A 26,332-nucleotide genomic window follows, 5' to 3' on the forward strand; every position below is an offset into this window, starting at 1 on the left:
ATACATCTTCTGGCTGAACATACTTATTTGGCTGGGCCGGGAGCGCCGTGCCTCTGCGGGCTGTGGGTGGGAGCGGGGAAGGATCAGCTGTGCAGGGCAGGTGGCAGAGGCCCGGGGAGGAGGGCTGGTGCTAGGAGGGGTGGCAGGCTGAGGTGAATTTTGGGGTGGCTATAGCCCTCCGAGCCCCTCCGAGCACTGCCCCTGCTTCTTCAGTGCTCCAGACAGTCTCTGTTTTGCACTGAGGGAAGGGAGGGGGGGTGAAAATGGCTTTGGTATGCCCTTGACCTCCTTTGTTTGGTGAGTGTGAAGCTTGCCTAATTTATGTTCCAAAAAGCTTTGAATTCCTGAGAAGAAAAGCACTAGAGAAGTGCAAAGTATGATTAATCATTATTATTATTTCTATAAATTCTCACTCTAGCCTCAGTTGGAAAACAGCAGCTATTTAGCCGTGCCCATAAAGGCAGAAAGGACAGAGCGCTGGGTCTGACTCGCCCCTCCCCTTGGATCAGGAAAGCTCCACTCCTTTTGGTGCATTTTATGCCTGATTAACACCAGAAGAATCAGGCCCGGGAATCTTTCCTCTCTGCCCTTCTGGGCACGGATGACTAGCTGCTGTTTTTCACTGCTGGGGTGTTCCGGTGATGGGAGACACAGCCCAGTGTCCCGCGGATGTGTCCGTGCTGCCCCCTGCCACTCCGCCCTTCAAGGCAGAGATCTCAGGAGCTGCAGCAGCCTGGAAGCATCCTCACCGCCCCGTGTCTGGAGTCTGCAGAGTGGGAGCGAGTGGACAGGGCTTACTTTGTTTTTGCCTCAAGAGCAGTACAGAGACAATGTGGACATCCGTGCTTATCCCTTCCTTGCCCCACTGGGGAGAGATGGGAGCTGAGGCATGAAGTGGTGAAATGACTTGCCCAAGGTCACACTATGGGCCTAACAGCAGTCCTGGGATTAGTGCCAACGCATCTGGACTCCCAGGAGACTGCTTTAAGCACGAGAGTATCTCCGATGCCGAGTGATTTTTTTTTTCCCCCCACCGCTTCTCTGTGACTGATGCGAGTCTGCTTCAAATCACAGTTACTCTGACTTCTGCTATAAATCAAATACATCTCACCTCCAGAATGTCTTTCTCCCAACCCTGAGTGAATCAGGCTCCCTGGTTCGACTCGGCTGGGATGCTGAGTCAGCAACATTGCAGTGCTCAAATACCTTTTACCTCTGCCCTTTCCCGCATCTGGCTGGTTGCCTTGGGTGTTGCATTTAGCCTCACCCGCCTGTGTGATGGGAGCCCAGGAAATCCCACTCCCCTCTCTCTCCTACTGTGAACATTGGTTTCCAAACGGGAGAAGAGGAAGATGCTTTACTGGGAGCTTGCCCTGTTCATATATCACTGCCTAAACGCTGCCGACAAACAGCGAGATTCATTTCAGTGCCAGCCAACCATAAATTTATTTGCTTGTTAATGCAGCTTCCCCAGTTCATGTTTTCCCTAACTAGGAGCATCAAAATGTCAATCTGTCCTCAGGGGTGTATCAACCTCCTGAACTGAACTCAGTAACAAGATTAGAATCTGTGCCGCTGTGAAGTGCTGTCTGTCTCTCTCCCTCCCTTTCTTCCTCTCTCCCTTTCACTCACACGTTCTCCTTCCCTTATCTGGTTTTTATCATTTGTTCTCCTGTTTTTTCTACCCCTTCATTTCTTTCTTCATCAATTCCCAATGACGCGAGGAGAATTTAGGCCCTCTGCACCAAGCCCCCTTGTCTGTCTCAGTTAGCCTTCATTTCATCCTTTCTTTCTTTCATTGCTTCTCTTGCTTCCTTCCACGGGCCAGCCAGTGAGAGAGGGATTCAGAAGAGGTGTTCCTAGATGGCCTACTCCTCTGCAAGAAACCATAGGTTACATCCCATTAGCCCTTCCCACATGGATTTGAAGACATACCTGTCAGAGAGAGTGAGCCCGGAGCAATCTCCTGTAGTTTCAATAGATGGCACGTTCTGCAGCACAGTGCCAGGGCCACCGGGGAGGGGGCTAGTGCCCTGTCCAGAAAGAAATGAAGGGGTAGAAAAAACAGGAGAACGAATTGGTTGGCAAAGCTGGAGAGACAAGGTGAAGGGCAAGATGTCTCCATTCATAATAGGGGAGAGGGTGGTTAGAGATCTGGCAGGTCACTCCTCCTACGGGAGGGAGGGTTATGGAAGTAGCGTAACAAGAGGGTATGGATATTAGAGCTATGGAAACAGGCTTCTCCTTGAGAAGGAGGGAGGAGCCCTCTTAGGCATTAGAGATAAGAAGTGTGTCTACATGTGCATTAACGTGCTTTAGTTAATGCTTATTAAATCTACGACCTCCATTGTGACCTACTAGGAGAATGTGCATTAGCTTGTCTTAATACGCATTAACTAAAGAGCACGGGCATTTTTACACATGCAAGCGCTGCAGTGCTGGGCACTTTGAAAAGCACCCAGTGCCGAGATGCTTGCAGTTGTATAAATGGTGAAATGCACGTCAGCACTGAGAAAATGGCAGCAGCATGCTTTTGAACTAAAACTCATAGAAGGTGTTTTTGTTCAAAAGCACAACCGCTGCCATTTTTTGTGTGCCGACGTGCATTTCACCACTTATATAACTGCATGCGACACAGCGCAGTGTGTGTCAGTTTGTGTGTGTGGAGCAGTGGACCTCTGGCATGTCACAGGGCCCAAAAAGGACGTCTATAAATGCCCCATGGTTTTAAAAAGATGCGTAATGTGCATTCGCCTATTTTAGTGCACAATAACTAAAAAGCACGTTTTTTAGTGATGCTTTAATGCACATTAAAATAGGGTAATGCATATTAAAGTGCATGTGTAGATGCATGAGACATGACTATTTGCATTATGGGCAAAAGCAACCTAGGAAGGGAAGGGTTAGAGGTTTGGAAACTATCTCCTTCTTGGTGTAGAGAAGAGTGTAATGAGATATTTCTCTGTTTGGGCAGTGGAGGAAATTGAGGTATGGAAACCCTGCTAATATGGTGGGGGTGGGGTGTGCATGTGTGTATATGCATGTGCATGGGTTGGGGGAGGGAGAAGGCCTCATAGCCTGGTCCCAGCACAACTGTCCAGTATCACTCCCTGCTGACAGCAGCGTTGCTTTTTATCTCACTTTATTTTTAAGTTTTATTTCCAGCCCCCTTTTTATTAACTTGTAGTCACCTGCCGTGGCAGTGAGGCGGTGTGCGTGATTAATGGCCCCTGAAACATTATCGAGTTTGAAAGGCTGCTTGTTTGAAATTTATACTGAATGTAGTTAGGAGGATTTTGTGCAGCTCGGCATTCATATCACAGCATAATTGCGAAGAGCAGATAATAAGGGGCTCAGGCAAGAGGTGAGCAGCATGGAAGCACCACTCCTATGCAACAAACAATAACTGGTATCAATCAATACCTTGATCAGTGCTTCCTATGCCACTGAAAATCCTGCCTGGAACAAGATCTGTGTCCTCATTGCTTCATTATACCACTTTCCCCCCGTTGCTGCTGTGCAAATGCTGGCCAAGGCAACATACTTTCCTGCTGTTGTGGGGTGACAGGCTCTTTAAAGGGTGATGGCTTGATTATCACCTTTGACACAGCTTAGGTCACCTCCCCAAGTGGTGAAAATAAGCAAAATCATATGGCTGGCAGGCCATGCAGTCAAAGCAAGTCCTCTTAGGTGGAGATGTAACAGAAGTCTCTGGAGAGCTCTGGGCTTATTTGGGAGCTGGTAAAATGTATGGTATGATTTAGAGGAGCTCATCAGGCTGAAGTGAAAAGGTGGATCTTAAGGTAGGGGAAAACTGGGCTCTGGTGGGACTGAGAGACTCTGTATTTGTTGTGGATTTAGATAATTGCAGAGGCTTGGGCTTTTTTCTCTGGCCTGTTTGGAGGGTTATGAGTTACTGTAGCAACAAAGCAGGGCTGAGTGCTGAGAAACTGAGGCAGCAGGAGCTCCCTAGAAGTTGGACAGGTTAGATGGTGCTGCTGTTCCTTCCCAGGGTCCATATCCCCCTTTCTAAGGGGAAGCTCAGGCATATTTCCTTAATGAATGCAAACCTCTTGAGGCAGGGCAGAGAAGAGGTGGCTGCAGCGGGGATAGTGAGGCCAATGCAAGTGTTGCGATGGATCTTGCATCTTTGTCCATGTTGTCCTGCTGTGCCTAATCCTCACGAGCTAGGATCACCTCCATAGAAGACAGAAAAGACGGGCAATGAGCACTCTGGGGCAACACCTCCCAGATGGGCATTTGCTTTTTCAGGCAGAGTTCAATGTCAGCACAAGAGCAGTTGGTTCTAAATTGTCCACGAATAAAATATGGCAGATTAGAAGAAGATTTATATTCATCAGAGGGGTAAAGATCTGGAATTGACTTTCAGTAAAAATGGTAAAAGGACAAAAAGGCTTTAGGGTGAAGCTGGCATATCAGTGGGGTTTATGATGTGATAGCAGAGAATTAGACTCACTGATCCAGGAAGTCGCTCCAGTTTTATTTCCTATGTTTCCTGAAAATGCCATCGCAGACCTGATGTCACTGACAGAGCCCCTTTCACCAACAAGAGCACGTGGTTGCATTAGGGATTTTTTTTGCACCAGTATAACTTGACTCAGTCTAAGTGCTCTGAGTTGGTATGAAATGGGCATTTCAGAAGCCTGGCTGATGCTGACTGAGTGTATACTGAGCTGGCAGTAACTCTGAAAAGACTAAAAAATATTCCTGGCAAAATATGGGATTGTGTCGATCAACTTTTTTCCCCTAGAAAATTTTAATTTTGAGGAGTATGTTTTTTTTTTTTCCTTCTCAGTGAGATGCTTCCAAATGCAATGCTTTGTTTTGATTGCAAATGTTGAATGTTGTTTAATTTTGACATGTCCAGATTGCTCTTTCTGGGCGAAGTTTTCCAATCTATGAAAATGCTGATGCTTCAACTTCTCCCTCTGTTTTGGGGCAAACAAATACTGAAATTCTTTGTTTATGGCAATATTGAGGAATCCCTGGCACAGGTTAGGATCTCCCTGAGTAAACCCAGAACAAAAAGGCCTTCTGCCCTAAGGAAATTCCTCTTGAAGGATAGGCATTCCAGTTTCTGAATAGCTCCAGTCTTACACCAGCACAATGTAGCTCCTTTGGGGGCTGATATTAAGGGACTGTAAAAAAAAAAATCTCCTAAAAAGCACTTGAATGGGCAACATCCTACTCTTACTGCTTCTTGCATTGTTCATTGCAAGCTCTTTGTGGTGGGGATTGCATCATCTTCTGTTTTTTGTACCTGTTGTTGGTGCTTAATTGATAAACTATTCATCATTAATAAGACGTGCAGTGTGTGTCAGCTCTGTAGAAGCCACTGGTATCCTTGTTAGCAGAGAACCGCAGGATAAATGTACAGTGGCCCTTGCATGTGGGCCCAGTTCCTTTAGCCTGGGACTGACAGGTCCGTGTTGGGTAGCTGGACATATCATTCCCCTTCGGGAGCTGATTCGGACTGCGGGCCACAGGATTGCCAAGTCGGCGCTAGGTTAACTCTATATGATTGGAAACAGGCTGCTGCCAGGGTAGGCACAGTGAGATCACAAGGGCAGGAAGAAGAAAGCTCAGTCTGTTGTCTTCTCTTATGGGGGATGAGGTTTCTCTTCTTGGCAGGAAGCACCATGTATTTTTATCAGGGCTGGCAGCTCACAAGCTGGACTTGGAACTAAAAGAAAGGAGATCCTCCCACGCCTCGGCTGGCTAGAAGCAGGGAAAATTCGAAGTGTAAATTAGCCCTTCCTGATGGGAATACATTCACCCTTTGCAGCTTCCAGCCAGGCTCGTCTCAGACTCAGGGACACAGACTCACCTGTTACAGGCAAAGCAACATCTGGAACCTGATGGGGATGGGCTCTTAGAAACCTCCCTTCAACTGCAGGGGTCAATGTGCTGCTGTCAGCACGATACGTGTAGCAAGGAGACAGCCCCAGTGCACAAACCAATTTGGGTTGAATTGCATTGAAGGATGGCTGGTTGCCAACAGGCATGAACTGCCTAACAGCTTGAGCTGCTTTCATACAGTCAGGCTGACACAGATACCTGTAGGAGACTATTTCCCCCTTTACAGCCACTGGGCTTCGAGTAACCTCTAGATCTATAAACTATCTCTGAATCAAGTATGGGGAAATATCAGGGCTGTGGTTTCTTTCCCTGTACTAGGGTGGCAGGGCCTGAGAAGCAAGCTGGAAATCTTGCTCTGGTTCTTCCAAAATGGGATGTTTTAAACTTCCCCTCTTGCTCTTAGGCAGACAAGGTTCTGGGTAAATCTGGTATTTTCCATTAGAGCAACTCAAATAGTTGGAAAAATTCTTCTTTGCAAGCTTTCGGGTATAAATACCCTTCATCAGGCTGAGGAAGCCTCTGCAGTTGGTGTGGGCTTTTCCTGGGTGGAGTGAATAGTAAAGAAGCAAGAAAGCTGGTCAGTGAAGATGCAAATTGAGGAAATCCAAATCTCTAGATACAAATCTCTAAATCTCTAGATACACATACTCCTCAATTTATATTTTTACTGACTGGCTTTCTTGCAGGCATACAAGCCTCTGGCTTCTTTACTATTCATTCCACCCAGGAAGAGCCCACACCAACTGCAGATGCCTCCTCAGCCTGAAGAAAGGTATTTATAGCCGAAAGCTTGCAAAGAAGAATTTTTTCAGCTATTTAAGTTAGTCTAATAAGGGGTTGGATATACCCCCCAAAACCATGTCTTCCTATGTCCTTAGACCAACATGGCTACAACCTGTATCTCTTCTTCTTAGTAATTCTTCTGACCTTTGAGGAGGAAGGTTAAGCTTTGTTTTTTCCTCCAAATTACTTTTTATTTGCATTGTTTTCTGACCAGTTCCTGTTTGGGGTCATCACATATAGCTGTCTCGAGACGTTGACTCCTCACTTTTCCAAGCATGGGCTTCACCATTAAAAAGAAAGAATTAAGGAATGATTCTGTCTTGGGGACTATGCCTTGATTTAGAGAAAAATAATAGGTCGAAAACACTGGTGTCTCTCTGTAGGGTACAGAAGAGCCTGGCCTTTGAGCTGGCCTTTCCAGTTCTTCACTTTCATTGTTCATTGTCTCATTTTGGTCTCCCCTGTGCCAACAAATTGTTCCTAATCCCGCTCCCTAGATACAAATGTTGGTGTAACATAATTAATTTATGAAATCATCCATTCTTGGTTTTGTCTCCCATCCCTTATGGGGCGTGTGTGGTGAAGTGGCCGGAGTGAGATAAACATAGCTAAAGGTTCTCATAATGTCAGTCAGCTTTGCCCTGTGCCCTTAGATGAGTCACTTGGCCATCTTGTACCTTGAGATAATTGGAAAACTAGGTAAAGAAAATAGCAAAGTGATCAGTGTGAGAAACAGATGCTGCATCTCAGATGAGCTTTCCGGGGTAAATAAATTACAGAATTACTTTAAAGCATCTTTTTTCACTTGCATATAAACACAAGGAAATGAATGTCTCTTACGTAACTGCTGCAAAAGGCCCAAAACAGCCATTTTCATTTGCCGTTTCATATTTCAATAAACTTTTATTTATTTTCATTTGTGTGAATTTTCCTGCTCATGAATGTGAAGGACTCACTGCAGGCTTGTGAATGGCAGATGCAGTGCTGAACTTACTTTGGGTAGAGCAATGTGTGTACCCCTGGCTGGGACCTAACCTCCTAACTCGGTGCTGTTCCAGCTCTTGACCTTGCATGGGAAGACTGCCAGTTAGTCGCCGTATGTCTTCAGACATAATTACCTCACCCAAAACAAACATCGACCTGTTCTTAGGAGGGTTAGATGCTACCTCTGCCCTTCACCCCATTATTTTTTCTTGTCTTGTGCAAGCCTGAGAAATTCACAGGAAACGCCATATTTATGCTAAATTAAACCCAGCCATTGATATCTTAATGATGCAACACAGTTAGGACCATTTGGTTTTCATAGACTTTCTTTTTTTAAGGCAGGAAAGAAAAAAAAATGGAGGCTTTGACATGTGGTCTCATTTTTGTATTGGAATGCAAACTAGCATGGTTCAAATAGTTCACAAAAAGTGAAAGTCTCCCCGTGATAGCAAACATCCCACTGCATGAATCTGAGCAGTGACTGAATTTAGATGTTCTCTTTACTACCAAACTACTGGTCTCTCCTAGTTTTGAGCAGAAACCCTGTTCAGAGACAGCTTCCCAAGAAAATGGACGTATTTCTATAAAATGTACTTTGATTTCAACAAAGTGAAAAAAAAAATATTGGGAAAACAGGAAAAGAAATGGCTCGTGAGCTGTGTCTCGGAGGGATTGTTTGCAGAATCCAGCCTGACCACCTGTATGCCAGGCCAAAGAACACCATCCAATGATTTCTGTATCAAGCCCATCTCTGCTATTACAGTGCTATTATATCTCTGATGGAGGGAGGGGTTGGCACCCTGGGAACTATCATGCTTGCATTGCATGTTCCACCATGAAGGCAAACAAGCAGCAGACAATCCTATTAGACCACAACCTCTTTCCACCCCTCCAGGTCCCCTACCTGAGGAGGGAGGTGCGTGATTCTGTAACTCCAGAGAACATGTTGCACTGGGCTTTCATGCGCTGGATTCTGAATTTCGCTACACATATGCAGATACGGTCTTAGCATAAGCATTGACAGTGCAAGGATCCTACAAACTGTCTCATCCCACTGAAGTTGCTGTCATTATTTGATCCCTGAGGCCTCTCAATTGAGTCGACCAGTTGTAGCCACTGGTTTTCTTGTGGTATGGAAACGTTATTGGCAATCTGGCTTAAGACTAACTCATTTAACAAGGTACCAACCTTTGGGTATTTTCCATCTAGGCTGCATGATGCTTGGACATGAGGGGCTCTGTATCCCAGTCCCAGTCCCCAATGTCATACCAAGGAGCTGATATATTGTTTCTTGATGTCTCTTTCATCCATGAAGCCTAAGCTGCAGCTCCCGACTTCTGGGAGGCATCCTCATGAATGCATGCAAAGGCAAGGCCCTGTTGCAGGAGGATGAGGGGGTGGCAGTAGGGGAGTGAAGGCTGCTGGAGCGAAAGCTGTCCATATGGCTGTGGGCGTCCTTACGACCGGTGCAATATGGAGCAGCTCAGTGTTTGATGAATGTTGTCATTAGTGTTTGTGGCACTTATGGGCCTCCATTTATCCTGAGTGACAGTGATTTATGGATGGGGCATGTATCCAGGTGAATAAAGAAGGAAGCGGGGAAGAAGAGAGTACCCCGTCACCCAAATCTCATTTTTGTTAACGGCAGCCAGGAGACTGACACAGCATGAAGGAGCCTTCCCCCACGCTTCTTTCCCTGTCCTACAACACACAGCCCCCAAGAGCACTACCCTTTGGTCACTATTCCTTCTCACCCAGCCCGGTGTCATCAGCCAACCTTTGCAGGTCTTTCAGTCATCACAGGCTGTCCTGGCTTTGGGATGGGGGCTCCCTCAGCGGCTCCTGGATATGTGGCTTTTAAAGGCCTCCTCCTTCTCCTCACCTTCCCCTAGCTTCTTCCTGTTCCTCATGCTGAAGTTTGCTAGGTGTGCTTGGAAAAAGAGCAGTAAGAGAGAAGAGGCAGAATAGGAGACCCAGGGAACTGGCTGGAGGACATTGCTCTGCCGGAGCCATTGCTACTGCCTCTGCTTGCGCCTGTGAGGTTTCTGTCCAGGTGGGAGCACTCCCCATCGAGGCTTCCACTCCGGGCCGGGTTTGGTGCTGTGGGGGCTGTGGCTTGTAGGTTCCTTCCAGTGACGGCCAGGTCGGGGGGTGCCTGTGGTGTGAGCGATGCCTCGTGGAGATGCTTCTCAGGGAACAAGCAAGGGAGCTACAGGAGGAGGTGGGGAGGCTCTAAAGCCCCCTCTGCCATGAGGAGTTCATTGATTTGATGCTGGAGGAGACCACTGGGACTGTGGAGGAATAAACACCAGAGGCAGTGCTAGAAAAGAGAGAGGACGTGGACTCCCAGGAGGGTGGAAGCTGGAAGCTTGTGACCTCTGGCAGCAAGCAGAGATCTTCACCTTCTCCATAGAGTGCACCCTCAGCAAATTTGCAGATGACATGAAGCTGGGGAGAGTAGTAGATACATTGGAGAGGAGGGCTAGGATTTAGAGTGACCTAGACAACTTGGGCCAAAAGTTGCAGCAAGGGAAGTTTAGGTTAGATAGTTGGAAGAATTTTCTTACTAGGAGGGTAATAAAACACTGAAACAGGTCACCCAGAGAGGTGGTGGAAGCTCCATCCTTGGAGGTTTTTAAGACCTGGCTAGACAAAACCTTGGTTAGGATGATCTAGTTGGTGATGGTCCTGCTTTGAGGAGGGAGTTGGATTAAATGACCTCCAGAGGTCCCTTCCAACCCTGATTTTCTATGATTCATAGATGGTAGGGCCAGAAGGGATCATCAAGTCTGACCCCCTGCCTGAGCAGGAAAGAGTGCTGGGGTCAGATGACCCCAGCCAGATGCCTATCCAGCCTTCTTTTAAGGACTCCCAAGGTAGGGGAGGAGGGCACCACCTCCCTTGGAAGCTCATTCCAGATTTTGGCCACCCTTACCATGAAGAAGTTTTTCTTGATATTGGCTTAAATGTGTTCTCTATCATTTTGTGAGCATTGTTCCTTGTTACCCCAAGAGGCGCCCTGGTGAACAATGTATCTCCGATCCCTGCGTCCCTCTAATGAATTTGTAGGTGGCTACAAGATCACCTCTCAGCCTTCTCTTGCGGAGGCTGAAGAGGTCCAGGTCCCTCAGTCTCTCCTCATAGGGCTTGTCCTGTAAGCCCCTAACCATACGAGTGGCCCTCCTCTGGACCTTCTCAAGGCTACTCACATCCTTCTTGAAGTATGGTGTCCAAAACGACCTGTGCCACATAGAGGGGGAGTATCACCGCCTTGGTTCTATTCTTCATGCATCTGCTCATGCATAATAAAGTGTGGTTAACTTTGCTGATGATTTTGTCACAATGACAACTCATGCTCATCTTGGAGTCCGCTATGACTCTGAGCTCCCTTTCTGATTCTGTGCTGCTAAGAGGGTTACTTCCCAGCCAGGCGGTGTGCTGGATATTTTGCACACTCAGTGCAGCCGTCTGCATTTGTCCTTGTTGTACTGCATCCTATTGTGTACTGCCCATTTTTCTAACCTTTCCAGGTCTGCCTGCAATCTTTCCCTACCCTCTGGAGTGTGCACTTCACCCCACAATTTCATGTCATCTGCAAACTTGCACAGAGTACACTTCACACCCACATCCAAGTCACTGATGAGTATCGATCCAAGGACTGAACCCTGCAGGACCCCGCTACCCACATCCTTTCAGGCCAATACTGACCCATCTACTACCAGTCTCTGGGTGCAACCACTAAGCCAATTTGTCACCCACCAGACCATGTAAACATCTATGTCACAGCCTCATAAATAAATTTATTTATGGGAATGGGATGAGATACTGTATCGAAGGCCTTGCTAAAATCCAAGAAAACAACATCCACCTCTACTCTTGCATCTATGCAGTTTGTGACCCTGTCATAAAATGAGGCCAGGTTTGTCAGGCATGATCTACCTGCTACGAATCTGCTTTGACATCCTCTTCTCACGTTATTCCTTGCTGAGCACTGTGCTCCTTACAGTGGATGTCACGCATCTGTTCCTTTGCAAGTAACTGTAGTGAGGTCAAGCTAGCTATGCTTGACCAGATTTTCAGAAGAGCTCATCTTCCATTTAAGCGTCTAAAATAAAGGGCCCCACTGAAGGGAGCTGAATGGGTGCCGAGCCCTTCTGAGAATGGCTGTCTTGGGTGAACTGATCACAGCTGGCTAGAAAACAAAATGGATCTCTTGCAGAAGATTTTGAAATTAGAGAACACTTAGTCTTTGCAATGAGAACAGCTTAGCTGATGCTTATAAATCCTGAGTCTCAGCCTCTCCTGCTGACTAAAGGAGAACCTTGAATCACAAACAGACATGTGATGCACCACATAGACTGTGCCATGAAAATTAAACACTTAGCCAAGATAGAAATGCTGCCCATAAATCTGCCATGGACTGAACAACTGTGGGAGACTAGGCCTGGGTAGCTGTAAGCTTTATTTCTATTTCTTGCAGCTGGACTATGTATAGAGAGATAAGAGTCTGCTTCTGCCTTTGGGTCAATAGGACTGGATGTTTTGCTTTAGCTTATAGGCCCAAGGATCAGGAGTTCAGTCCCTTCAAGCAAACTAACAAGAAATCTTTATCCTAACAAGACCTGCCTCCCAGTCTCCAGGTCTAATGACTGGACTTCACACTCCTTTCCAGAAACATGCCATCAGTCCCCTCGGTACTTTCTGTCACTGTTGCTAAAAAATCCTCTTGAAGACTGTCTCCATACCATACAGGTATGAAAGCCTGGAGCCTTGAGAAGATTATGTATTGATTTAGGAGCCGCTGAAGTGAAATAAATGCTAAATTATGGTGGAAGATGACCTGTGTTTTTGAAGTTAGGCTGCCTCACCTTCCAGCATGTTGCACAGATGCAGTTCCCATGGCACAAGTGGCACTTCAACTTAATATGTTGCACAATTTTCTTTTCTCACTGTGTACCTTAGGTAATCATGTATATGTCCTGTGTGCAATACTGGATGGTGCAAATATTAACTAGTGTGCTGCACCTTCCCCTTTTGAACAACAGTGGATTTGCCGCAACTTGCCTAGGGATGTGGTATGTCACTGTAGCTCTTTGGTGACCAAGAACTGCTCAGTGATTCTTGGGGCAATAATACTGCATCCTGATTCAGGATCCTGAGGAAAGGAAGGATAAAGAACAGCAGAGTGAGGACCCTGGACTTCAGAAAAGCAGACTTCAATTTGCTAAGGGAACTCATGGGCTTAGTGTGGGGCTTATGGGTCCCCTCCATCCCCCACAATCAGGATGCAGTATTATTGCTCCAGGGGCTTTTGCAGGCCTGCTCTCTTGTAGATGTTTTACTGCCACCGTTCAGGTGGAGTGCATCAGAGCCCTTCCTTCCTCCTCAGTCACTTTGGGCACAGCTTGAGTGGGGACCTCTAGTCTCCCATGCCTTATGAGTGGGCAGGTGGCTTAACGTTGGCTCTATGCAGCAGCTGCTTGTTAGCAGGCCTGCTGGCGTGGAAGGGCTGGACCTTGGCCTCTGGGGTTGCCTCAAGCAAGCTGTACCTTAATTGCTTCTCTGCTGATGGCGCTGCTATTTTTCCCTTTTGCTTTGGCTTATGAATGAACAGGAAACAATTCAAGCATTTTTGGTGTGTGTGTGCAGGAGGGGTGGGGAGCAACCTCAGGGAGGGAGGATGAGGTGTGTGTTAAACCATGTGTTCTCATTTTGAATTGCATTGAATATGAAAGGCAAGCAGAAACTCAATTAGTAACCTCTGAACTAGCCCTGTGTTATCTCCTGGAACACACACCATCTGCCAGCCTCTTCTCCCTTCCCCTCCTTTGCTCTTTCCCACTGAATGAAACAGGTGGTGGAGCCGGTTCCTGGGCTGGAGACATCACAGAGGGACTGTGATTGTATGAACTATCTGCTTCCTATCCCTCCCCGCCGGCCTCTACCTCCACGTCTCCCTCTTATCCTGCTTTCCAGCTCTGTTAAGGAGAACTGTCAGCGCCAGCCCCCCCATAGCAGAGTTGCTGATGAGCATCTAGGATGAAGTTGCTTGATGCACACACTGCTGGCCTTAGTGGGATGCGTGCTAAGGTTGTGTTGTGGTGCTGGTGCTCCTCTACCTGCTATGCTCAGGACACTTTGAAGTAGCCCTCAGCTGGATCTCTAGGTAATGGGGAGGGCGTTGTTGGGAAGAAGCTTGTCCTGGCATTTGAGTTAGTATATCTGGACACTGCCATGAGGAAAGAAACTGCTGGCGTCCTAGCTGACAGTGCCTGCAAGGCTGGCAGTGACAGGAAAAAAGCTTTCTCTGGTGCCACCATAGCCCGTGTGGTGCTGGAGAGCGCCTAGATAAACACAGAGGCAATTCTTCACTCAGCTGTATTCGACCCATCGTGCATGTGGCAGTGTTATGAGAAGACTTATTGCTGGGCATTGCTGGCCAATTGATTTGGCATGGACCTGCTGGGAAGAAGTGTCTGACTCCTAGCTGGATGTGTGAGGATGACAGCAAGTAAGTGGCAAAGTTTCTGGGAGATTGAACATAAGCTGTGATGCTCTGGGCGCTGTAAAAGCCCTTGTGCTGTTCCATTCCTTCACATGTAGCTCCATGCCTGCAGTGGAGATCCCGATGCTTTGGACCTGCGCTGCGTCAGAAGGCTGCAGGGTTAGTGGCTCTGATTTCCCAACTGGGAGGAAGGATCCAAAGAAACACATTAAAGTAATGCAGTCAGGGAAAGGCACAGGCTCCCCAATGCCAGAGCAATGTGATAACATACACCTAGGGCTGGCTCTCTCCTATGGTCACCTACTGCTCATTAAACTCCAGGGGTCAGATGAGCTTTTTTTCGGCAGCCTTGGTAAATTGTGTGTTTACAGTAAAATTGACAGATGGGAGTTTCAGTGCTTTGCAGAGGCAGATGGTATCAGAGGAGGGTGGGAAAAGCCTGGCAAGCAAATGCCAACCGGATCTCCTTGTGCCAAAGCTGCAGCATATGTCTGCCTTATGCAGAGTAGCTATGCTTTCTCCAGAAAAGTTAGCACAATCAAGCTGTGGATCAACAGCACTTTTATCTGGATCTTTTCTCTCAAATGGTATATGTGCAAATGAGCAGGAAGTGTCTTAGCTAGTGAAGGGTCTATGTTTGTATATGGATTTCACATCCTAGCAAGGGGTTTTCCTCCTGTCTGGCTTTGGCTTCTGCTACTCACAAAATTGCTTAGCTCTGGGCTGTCTTTATTCCCACCAGGATCAGTGCTTTGCTTTTGAAAGGTCCACCTAAAAACTCAATTGTTGCACCAGTTAGAAAGGGAAGAATGCTGTTACATGTCAAAAGAGCGTGGCTAATCTAGGTAGCAGGGAAAGTTCATTCATCTGAACTTTGTGGGATGCTGAGGTCAGCCTTATGACACTTTTCATGTCCTCATAAAAAGAGGCATGGGGACACTTAATGACCATGAATGAAGAGGTCTTGTGCTTTGATTTTCCTTTTACAGGTTTTTTCTGTGGCAGGGCTGCCAGGCACTCTGTGGTCAGCCAGCTGATAGAAATCCACTTGCTCAAGATCATTCCAGATTTGCCATACGGTCTTCAGAGCCCTTGATATTAAGTTGTCAATAAGGAACCTGTTAAGCAAGGAGGACTTCATCTTTATGAGGAAAGATAGTAGATCTGGAAATTATCAGGCCACTCAAATAGTAAATAAATCACAGGAACTAGGGGATTTTTTTTTCTATTGGGGAAAGACCACACTTGTGATCAGCAGTAGTTACAGTGAAGGACAATGACAGGTGTAATGCAGTTCAGAGGCTTAATTCTGCAAGGTGTTGAGAAGATGCTGAGGGCTCCCAGGCCCTACTAAATCCAGGGGAGAGATGAAGGAGCCCTGTACCATGCATGATCAGGTTTTTAGTTTTCGTCCCTAACATGAATAGCTTTCCCTTGCACTCAGGTCTGAATCCTGTAATAGGAGCTCAAGAAAGCTCCCTGCAGGAGGAAAATTGAGAGACGGTATGATTGATAGCCACCAAGGAAGAAGATTTCAACTGTGACACTGGAGTCAAGCGCTCGTATTCTGTATGGAAAGAGTGTATGCCCTGTCACTACGGACACCTCACTGTGCCTCCAGCATTGGGTTTATTAACCACACTTTGGGCAGCAAAGATTGTAGCCGTGTCTCTGCATCTTGCCTAGGTTGCTTGCATCCATTTGTTACGTATCTGGGACACTGCTAATGAAACACTTGCAAAAGGCTGGGTTTACTCCAGGGTGCTTGGCACTGACAGAACAGAAAAGGATTTAGGGGCTGCAGATGGAAAGAGGGGGGCGTGCAGAGAATGTGATCCAGCATCTTTGTTTTATAATGGGGACTAGTTTTTTGCTTTGCTTTATTTTGTTTCAAGGCAGAGGCTGGGGGCCATCAGCAGGATGGTGCATCTGTGAACTGCAGACTGAATAAAGTGCTTGAGTTTGGATTCATTTTGGTTTCTGTGCCTTTGGCTGAAATGGCCTAAAGATGATTCCTGGCCTCAAAGGCAAGGTTTGAGAGAGCCTGGCATCTCTCCTTCAAACTTCTAATGAGAGTTTTGCAGTCGTAACAGAGGAAGGGCTGAGGGCTGTTGCTATGGCCAGGTTCCTTCTGTGTCCCAGGTGGGAGTTTGGAAGGAAACAAGTTCATCTAGTTCCTAAAGAATCTGTCCCACGCTGGGATAAGTGATATAGCACTGAGGGAGATGTAAGGCATTCGGCAGAAATGTATTGAACATAGCTGTTGCCACTTTACATAGATAGCGAATACTGGCCCACTCATTTCCAGCTCTCTTAGACAGAGCGGTCCCTGGGCACTATCCACTGGCTGTATTCCCACAGGTTTTTCAAGCAGCACTGCTTATTTTTGCAACTTCTCTGCTACTTGCCCCTGCCTCCCTGCAGTCCTACCAAGTATTACTCCCAGCAGGAGATCTACTTGGGAGGATCCATGGAGTGGCTTTAATAGCCCATTGTGCTCTGCCCTCAGAGCTTTCAAGAGCAGAGGAAGCTTTCAGTGAGGTCCAAAAGCATCGTTTGGATTACACAATTTAGGGACAAATTTATACTGAAGCCAGGGGAGCTTAATCAAGGATAGATACCTAGTAGGACGGGGGAATAAGTTTGACTCCAGGTCTTCTCCTTTTCTGTGGGTGCGTCTACACGTGCACATTTGCTGCATAGTAAACAAAATTCCTGCACAGTAAAGGCCTGCATCTACATGTGCGTACCCATACTGAACAATAAATATGATGACTTACATTGACTTGAGTGTAAGTTTGATATCCACATCATGCAGGTATCAAATTTACGCCTGGTTAGTTACTGTGCAGGAACGTACATGGAGAAACCTTAATGCGCAGTAACACTGTGTGTGTGGACTGACTTGGGACTCGCTTTAGTTCCAAGTCAGTCCACACACAGCATCAATGCGCTTTAATGCCTGCACAGGTAGATACCAGCCTATTCCCACTTACTGCGCAGTAGCTTACTGAAAAGTAAATTTAAACCAGCATAAATGCACGTGTAGACAGTCCCTGGGTGGGTATCTCTTGGTCAAACAGCTTCAGCACAAGTTGCTCACTACCTCATGTAATTGTAGGAACCATAGCTGTTAACCCAAAGCCAACAGATACCTGGGCCTTATTACCCCGGTGAAGTTGGAGACAAACACCTCATCCTCCAGCTTAGTGAGCACCTCAGTGCTGGTTCTCCAGTCTGCTGGCTGCCCAGGGTGGAGGATGTGATATGGAGCCTAAGTGTCCAGTAGGAGAAGGCTGTGGCTCTGCTAGCCAGATTGAATGACTGATTTTGCTGGTATCTAGGGGTTTTGTCAGCCCTTTCACCTTTTTCTTATCCATGGTTTGTATGAGTTTGTGTTTTCCTTTCCATTCCCCAACTCTCCCCCCGCCCAATTCTCCTCTTATTGTCCTTATCTGGTAAGACCCTATTACCTGCTTTTATCTGGAAAAAATGTCTCGTCTCTGACAGCACCTGGCGCTCAGCTAGACGTGGACAGAACACATCTCTTCATTTATTTTTTTAATGCGAGACTTTAAACTGTCTCCCAGCTCATACGATCTTTTTTTAGCTTTTCAATAATGTTTTCTCAGCCCCTTGGCTTGCTGGGAGAGGGCTGTGTGAGGAGGATGAAGAACTGGAATGCAATATGCACTGGTCACACTTTGTTTATTTGTGTGAATGAATGCCGTTCTTCTAAACCTGGAGTAGCTGCTCCAGGGATGCTCGCTAAACACAGCAGTTTAAATGGGTGTGGCAGTGTGGTACAGTTGAGGCTCCAGAGCCTCAGGAAACTGTATTACCTACTTCTGGGCCTTCTGCTCCTTCTGTGCGTTTAGATGGCCTGTGCCTTTGGCCAGAGGCTCTCTCTTAGTATTTGAGTGTCTAGCACCTAACAAAGCAGGGTTCTATTCTTCTACGTTCATCAGTACTAAAAACATATAATACTAATCCTTGAGTTTGTTTATCTTGGGTTTAAATACTTGTGTGGCCTCTGTTGCTGGGTTTTTGGTATTGAGAAGCAGTATTTTTCTTTAGGAAGTAGTGTGGGTGAGTGGATGCAGTACTGGAGTCATGTGTAGGAGACTTGCTGACTCCACTAGCTCCATGTGTGACCTTGGATGGGTCACTTCACCCCCCACCCTTGCCTTAATTTCCCCATCTAGAAGATGGAGATGATGCTTGATAGCAGAAGTCAGCATCACTGTTGTGGTCTACTGATGGACTGTGCTGTATCAGACCTGTACCAGACCTATTTATTGCTGTAGCAGCTAGAGGAACTGAGGGGGGAAGGGTTAGGAGACCCAGTTTCTACATGCAGTTCTGCCATGGACCTTAGGCAAGTCACTTCAAGCCTCCTGTCTTAGCTCCTTCACTTGTCAAGGGAGGGCATTAATATCCCATTTGTAATGCACTTGGAGGTGTACGTAATAAGGCTCATCTATCATACACCAATTGCCATACCAACTTCAGTCATGGATTGCCTTGCTTTTTAATAAGGGGCCAGCATTCATCTCGCATGGGCTCTTGGGCCACCAATGAGCCTGATCTGAACTTCACATTCATAAGTTTGTCTTTATTAATGAAAATATTAGTGACCTTGGGGTGGGGGGAGCAGAGAGGGAAGAGGGTAAAGTTTTTTTTTTTTTTACTGTACTCCATGTATGGACTTCATTGTTGGACAGCTGGGAAAGGCATCCATGCAGAGTGGTCTTGGGCTAGGCATTGCACTTCTCCAAGCCTCGGTTTACCAAGGTATTATGAGACTGTATTGCAGTTGCACCCTGAAGGCTTCTGGTTTATAACTGTCCCTGCCTCCATAGATCCATGCACCATGCAAACATAGGACAGAAATGGTCCCCTGCTCCCTGTGAGTGTAGCGTGGCTTTACTTTTGTAACTGTAGCTGCTAAGCACCGCACAAAGAATAATGAACACTATAGAGAAATAATGCTATGTTTGCACGTGCCATAGCCACGTCACTGCATGAGGGGCCAGGGTCAAAATTATAGGGATGCAACAAAACCCCTGACCAATTCCTGTCGTTGCGGCCAGTCTTACTAGTAGGACATGCAGCAAGAGCTGGAGTGAATGAATCAGGAGGTTCTTGTTCAACATGGCAGCTGCAGCAGCTGCCAGGAAGCCAAAGAAAAGTAAATCTGCCATTCCAGGAAGGAGGGGAGCTTTAGAGAAGAGCGGTATTGTTCGTCTTGACTGGGAGAAGAAGCGAGAGACATTAGAAAACGTGCAATCCCTCACTTGTGTTTGCTAGAAATACATCTTTCTTTGGTGGGTTCATGGGCAAAAAAACAGAGAATCATTTAGTGGCTCAAAACATCTGGAGACAGAATTCAATGTACAGCATAAGGGCTGGCAAAGAGTTCAGAAGGAAAAGGATGAAAACGTCTTTGATCTGCCGGATGATCAAGTTGGTGAACTGATTGACCAGCTAGTGCTTAGGTGGACACATACTTCCTTGATCTGGTAGAAATGTCACTGCTATGGGACTTTCAATATCCCAATGATCCAAGTGAAATGAGGACTGAAAAAGTCAGAACAGAGGAAGGGGGTTGAAAGGCAAAGGAAAGAGTGAGGAGCAGAGATGTGCATAAACCGGTGAGCTGGACAGAAAGACCTTGCCATGGTAGGAGAGGAAGGAGGTTAAAGTCCCATTCATTCCTGTGAAGAAAACACACATGCTCTGTTTTTATTCCACTTTCAGATGATCCTGCATCAAATAAAGAAAGCAGTTTTCAAGCTAGGCTTTACAGATCTCTCTGGTGATACAACAGATAAACAGCATTTGCTGACAGTGAAGGTGCCAAAGTGATTTATTTTATGATGTTAAGCTGAGATGGGCAGTGGAAAGAGGTTGATGAACATGATTAAACATAGAGGAAGGTGATGGGCAGAGCAGAAGCCAAGGATGCCAGCCTGATGGGAAGCCAGGTAGCTTGACACAGAACAAGATGCCGCAAAGATACAGCGAGAACTGGAGCAGTAAATTCAGCTAACCAGAATAAGAAAGGATAAATACCAGTACATGAATAAGAGTGTTTGAATCCAGTCTGGGACCCTTCATATTGTTTGGGAAGCTTCCTGCTAATTGCTGGACTCTCGGGGAAATGCAGAGTGCTTTGCACAATAAGGCTGTGATCTCAGTTGCATTATAGCAGGCATTGTCATTCAGCTGTGAATTCACCCCAGCTGTGAATTCGCTACAGGCATCATTTTGTTCTCCTCTTTTCACAAGCTTCAGCTACCCAATCTGAAGAATCAATAGCAGGTGACATGGCTGGCTAATTATGCCATACTGATAGCAAATGGGGAAGAGCAGAAGAAAAGTTTATGAGTAGCCATTTTACCTTATGCTGGCAGCTACGGTGTGGGACTAATGCTGTATGTGAATCTGCAAAGAGAAGGGGCATCGAGGAACCCACTCCCCAAGCAGCACTAGAAATGGAAGATCCCAACAAAGCCAAGCCATAGACCAAGGAGTTCAGTTTAGGGGGTAGAGAGCCACCATGTATGTGAGTGTAAGCTGTTGTTGCTAAAAGCAATAGGAGTCATCAACATAACCGGCACCATGTAGAGCTGACTTGTATAAAACTTAGCTGTTGTCTAGAAGCTCCTCTCTGTCGCCTAAACCATGTAAGGCCCCAGAACAATGCAGAGACAAGGTAGCAGTTTTGGTCCTTCTTTGGAGAGTGTCCAGATGCAGATGGCATCTCACCCAAAAATGCACTTCTGTTGCCATAAGGTCAACAAGATGAAGAGATAAAGAAAAATGTCTCTTAGTAGGCCTAAATCTACCTAGCTATGACCCTTTTGGTCTCTCCCTATAGGAACTAATGGACTTGCTACATGAAGTTCGCATTTTTTATGTTTATAACCCTTAGTGACCTTGACTTCCATGTAGACAGTGACACAAATGCAGCAGCATCAAACAGAGGGGGAGGCAGGAGCTTCACTCAGCCCATCCTTAGATGTGCACACACACTAAATCTGATCTTCAGCAAGAAGCGGTCAGTAGAGATATAGCAAGCCTACTACTACTTTCAGTCTGGAGACAACTGATTCAGTAAGTAATCAGTACCTTTGTCTCCTCACTTTTTGTGCCTCACCAAGAACAAGGGAGAAAGACAGGAATAAGCTCTCTCCTTTGTCCCTTTCCAACCAAAGGACAAAGTCTTGGATTTCCTTTGAAAGATCAGTCTTGGTATTGGGTTGTAATTAAAAAAGATTGCTGAGTATAAATGCAACTAGCTATGAACCATGTCCCTGAATGAGAGACACTTGGACCTGCGCAGTGGAGATATGCTCGTTGCTGCACAATAATGGTTAAGGACTGGATGTTCAGATTGAATTGATGGAATGCAAGTTTTACCAACTCCCATTGGAAAGGTGTGTGCATAGGACCACAACCCTGGGCTCTGTCACAAACACAGCTCGAGTAATACGTTGAGGCAACTTAGTTCTTCTGTCTCCTTTAACCCCATTTGTACAACAGGAATGATAGTGGCCATCTTGCCTAGCACTCTGCAATATTCACATGAAAAGCAGCATAGAACTGTAAAGTATTATTATTGCACACCTTTTGGAAAGTGCCTTGAGATGTCTTGGAAAGATATGGTGCTATAAGCTGGAGAAGTTGTGCAGAGATAAATTCACTGTGATATGTGTTTTTGCTGGAGACATTTATGTAGCATATCATGTTATCGAGGAACTTTTGCCCAAGAAAGCAATTCCCTTGTCCATGTAAAGAGGCCATTGTGAAAGTGTTGACTCCGAATTTAGGGGAGATTTTAAGGGGCACTGCTATCTGAGATGGAGTATAATCGGTGATGACATAACTGTCAGCCTAAAAACAGGGATTAAAACGGTCCCTCCACCCTGAGCCAGCACTGGAATAGCGGGACTGTGCTTGATTTGTAAAGCAGATGGTTGAGTATTTGTAGGTCAGTAGCTGTTGGATTGGCTGGGACAAGATGGGGTCAGGTCACCATATGGGTGAAGGATAAAGAAGACAATTTATCCGGAGCATGTGATGCAATGTGTTTGCCTAGAAAGGCACCTGACATTGAGAAATAAATGCTCTCAGGTACAACTGCACACTAATGAGAGACAAGGCAACTTACTGCAGCCTGGATTCCTAGATTGAAACAATGCCTACTTCAGTATTAGTGTTGTATGGGAGGCCATTCTTGCCCCCTCTAAGAGGACACCTGGGACTAGTACCCATACTGCCCACCAGTCATGCCGTGGGGGAAATGTGCCTGCCTTGTATGTAGGTACATGGAAGCCAGCCTGGGTACCGATGGCAGTGAAAAGTGACAGCATGGCTAGCTGCCCAAATAGGTAGCCAGGGTCCAGCCAGGCTTGTACATCCTGCAGTAAACCACTGCAGCACAAGCTAGCTTTAATTACACTTCACCACTGCAGTGAAGTTACAGTTAGAGACGAGACAATAGCTGAGCAGGAGCCATTTGCTAGCTCAAATGTTGAGCCCACGCTCCCAAGATGCTACAGCTGATCTTTATTTTCCTTAAACTCTACAGACAGCGTCTTCAGAACTTAATTTGATTTTGATTGATTTTTTTGAAACTTGAAACACTTCTAAACTAATTTTCAGTATATTACTCTTGTCAACTTTTAAAGATTTTGTCAGGAAGAATTTGCTGAACAGACACAGTAATTTCGTTTCTCATTTTGTCAGATCACCCCTAAAGAGGAAAGTGGAGAGGTGGGGGTGTTATTATAGCAGCAGTTATTAGAATATACATTGCAATTATTCTGCTGCTATTTATGGGATGTTTAGAGACATTTCTTATAGTAACTGCTAGGCATTTGCTCTGAACTGGCAGAGAGAGAAGAAGAAAGGAAGCAAAATGGTTTAATGCTCTGTGATATATATTCCCCACTGTCAAACATCAAACTTTACCTGTGAAACTGGGTCCACATCTGATCCTTGGGATATCTTTTCCTTTTTCATGTCCATCTGACAGGGTATTTAGCAAAATTTGCAGATTCATTGGAATCTGACAGACTTCACCATAAGCACTTCTGCTATGGCCTTGAACTTGCAACAGCTGCACTATCACCTAAGCACTTGCACCATCCCAGCCCCCAGCCCTGGGATATGAGACCTTCCAGCCATCAGATTTGGATCTGAAAAGCATGGCTGTAGCCTATTTTGATGATGACTAACTCAAAAGATCTGGTGTTGGCAGGTCCCTGCCCCAAGTCATCCGGGTTAATTTGAATTGTACAGGATATATAAAATACAGGATGACGATAGCACACCTGAGCTTGTGGGCTTCTTGGACCAAGTCTGGCAAGCTCCTGAGAAGCTACTTAAAAGGCTGGAGTGATATAATTTAGTCCATAGCTAGTGGCAGGCTGTTTCAGCCGTATTTGATGCATATGCCACCCTCCCTCAAAAAATGCTTAGGGCAGCTTATAATAAAAACAAGATAAGTGATAGAAACATTAAATATTAAAATACCCCAGAATGTAACCTCATCTGCTAAGAGCCTGCCCAAATAAAACAAGGTCTTGCAATACTTCCAGATGTCCAGGCTCAGGCTCTGGAGAGCTTGAAGCGTGAGGGCGTTCCAAAGTTGAGGAGCAGCTACTGAAAACTGCTCCCCCACATTTTCTCTGAATGACCTTGGTGCACAGATGGAACTCATAGGAGGTTGCTCCCAGCTGGTCTTGGGGAGCACAAAAGAGCAGAAGGGAGGAGGTGGTCCCTTAGGCACATAGGAATTAGACCATGTGGGGCAGCGGAGCAGAAAACACAGGGCTTGACCTGTGTGTTGCCCCTTTTAAAAGTTTTCAGCAAGGACACAACAGTTAAATTCCAGTGGAACAACCTCACCCCAAGAACTTGACTTTAAGTAAAGAGATTGAGGTGGAGGACATACTCGCCTGCTCTCAGCACCTCCCCTCTAATGCCACTGACTCTCAAAGCCAACACCGCAGTGCTCCTGCAAATATTAAGCAATGTTCGCAGGCCAAGGAGAATTATTTTATAAATCCATGTAAAACACTGTCACCTGGGGACTCTTGCCTAATGCACTGCTGCCAGACACTCTCTGGAGCTGTTTATACCAGTGCAAAATGGATGAGAAATGACTCCAAATAGCAGGTATAAAGAGCACGCAGAGCATAAAACCATTAAAAATTGGGCCAGTGCAATTTAGAGTAAGCCAAAATAATGGAGGAGATGGCCACAAAAGAAGTATAGGTAAGCTGAACAGAGAGAAAGGTAATGGTATGCGGAGGTAAAGGAACAAGTGTAAGGATCACATCATCTCTAAGGTGGAACAAGACAGGCGTTTAACAGCACGTCCCAACATAAGGTCAGAAAATGAAAAGCATGTCGTGTCTTTATCTGACAAGATGTATGGGTTTTATTTGATTTACTTTTCCCCTCTTTGATTTGTGGCTGTTCTCCATAGTTTGTGCTTCTAATTGCATGACAGAGGCTGATGTAAGAAATCCTATAGATAAAATGACCTCTTCGACCTGGCCTGCATTTGTATTCATGTGTTTCATTTCAGTGCGGCCGCTGGTAGCTCTCAATTCAGTGCCGTGCCTGGCGGTCCGTGGGAGCTGTATCTCTTGAGTTCCTCGGGGATGGCGATATTAAAAGTCCATCATTGAGCAGCAAGAGAGGAATAACATTAGGGTTATAAAATGCGTCTCCCTCACTGGCTCGAGGATAAAAATGAGCAATGATAAGAAGAGGAGCATGATACTGGAACTCAGCATGGGCACTGGAGAGACGGTGACAGCACCAGCAAGTAGAAACCCTTTCTGATGGAGTGCTTAATGAAGGCGACCTTTCAGTGATGCGTCTTACCCCTGGACACCTCGGTACATCCATTGCTTCCACTCAAGGCAATTCCTCTGGCCATTTATCTCTCTTCCCCACCTTCTCCTGTTGCATTCCTACCTAGGGGAGTTAGTTTTAAGCCTTTTACCTCTCATGGCTACATTTTTCTGGCTACATTTTTACTAGTGTCTGATATGTCAGATTGTTTGAGGGGGTTCTTTTTTTTTGTTTGTTTGTTTTAATTCATTCATACAGTTAAGCTCTGTGGCTTAGAAGAGTTTTATATCTTAACAGCACTTTGCAACCCTCCCTTTTGCCTCTTGCTTGCTGCACAGGGAAATATTTCTAGACACTAAAGAAACACTGTATGTTCTGGCTCGCTTGGACTGTTTGATTCAAGAGGTGCTTTTAAGTCAAGCCCATGCTCTAAATGCACACTCCCCCCATCCCCTTTAAAAAACCACAGTCAGGAAGGGGTCATTGGGTCTGCATTCTGCACACACAGGGGCTTCCCAGTATATCGGGCACAGGATCTGCTTGGTATTCATTTCTTGCCTCTTGCATCTATCATCAATTACCATCATCTGGGTGATCGATATTAAAATGAAATGGCCGAGGGATCGATAGAAAGTGGAATAATTGAGGAGCGTTCTGTATGAATGACGGTTTTTTTCATTTTGCCTGGAGGGTGATGGAGAAGGAGGGGGGATCAGGAGCTGTATGTGAAGAGATGCATGCCATTAGAACAACTTTATTCAACCTAATTTACGGACTGTGAAACATTTTGTATAGGTTGCGGACAGATCCCCCTCCACACTTTCTGGTGTGGAGAGAGGGTAGTGCTGGGTTTTTGGTTGCAGCTGTGTTGGTCTAAGGACATAGGCAGGCAAGGTTCTTTGAGTAGATGTGATATCTTTTATTAGACCACCTGAGTAATTGGAAAAAAAATGTTGGCAAGCTTTTGGGCGCAGTCATCCTTCTTCGGGCATGGAGAGTCTCTGCTGTTCTGAGACTCCAAGGAAGAGAGAGGGTAGTATCACTTGTAAAAGTCTGTGAGCCCTCTAGTGGTGCTTACATTTGTTCTGGGAACCACAGAGCACCCTATCGAAGTAGCTAGGTTTGGCACATCGGTGTACAAAGTTAGTAAAAAAATTGTTTGGGGCCTGTCTATGCCATGCAGTTCGTTCCTTTTTTTAAAAATTTGTATGAAGAGCAGACAATGATGCAACTGTATTTGCAGATGCACAGGTGTATTTCTTCTAGACAGCACTCTTAACGAAAGGTGTGACTGAGAGAAATGGG

The 26,332-nt window shown here is 46.0% G+C and overlaps 1 long non-coding RNA gene across 1 annotated transcript in view; it reads left to right on the forward strand.

Moving 5' to 3' along the window:
* Positions 1-1,652: 1,652 nt before the first annotated feature.
* The window catches only part of LOC109313859, a 93,031-nt gene continuing 68,351 nt past the window's right edge, over positions 1,653-26,332 (forward strand). The window contains exon 1 of the long non-coding RNA XR_002102160.1: positions 1,653-1,947. This is a non-coding gene — a long non-coding RNA (uncharacterized LOC109313859). The remainder of the gene's footprint in view (positions 1,948-26,332) is intronic.

This window comes from Crocodylus porosus, unplaced genomic scaffold, assembly GCF_001723895.1.
Source record: "Crocodylus porosus isolate Cpor-Errol unplaced genomic scaffold, CroPor_comp1, whole genome shotgun sequence".
NCBI classification, from domain to species: domain Eukaryota; kingdom Metazoa; phylum Chordata; order Crocodylia; family Crocodylidae; genus Crocodylus; species Crocodylus porosus.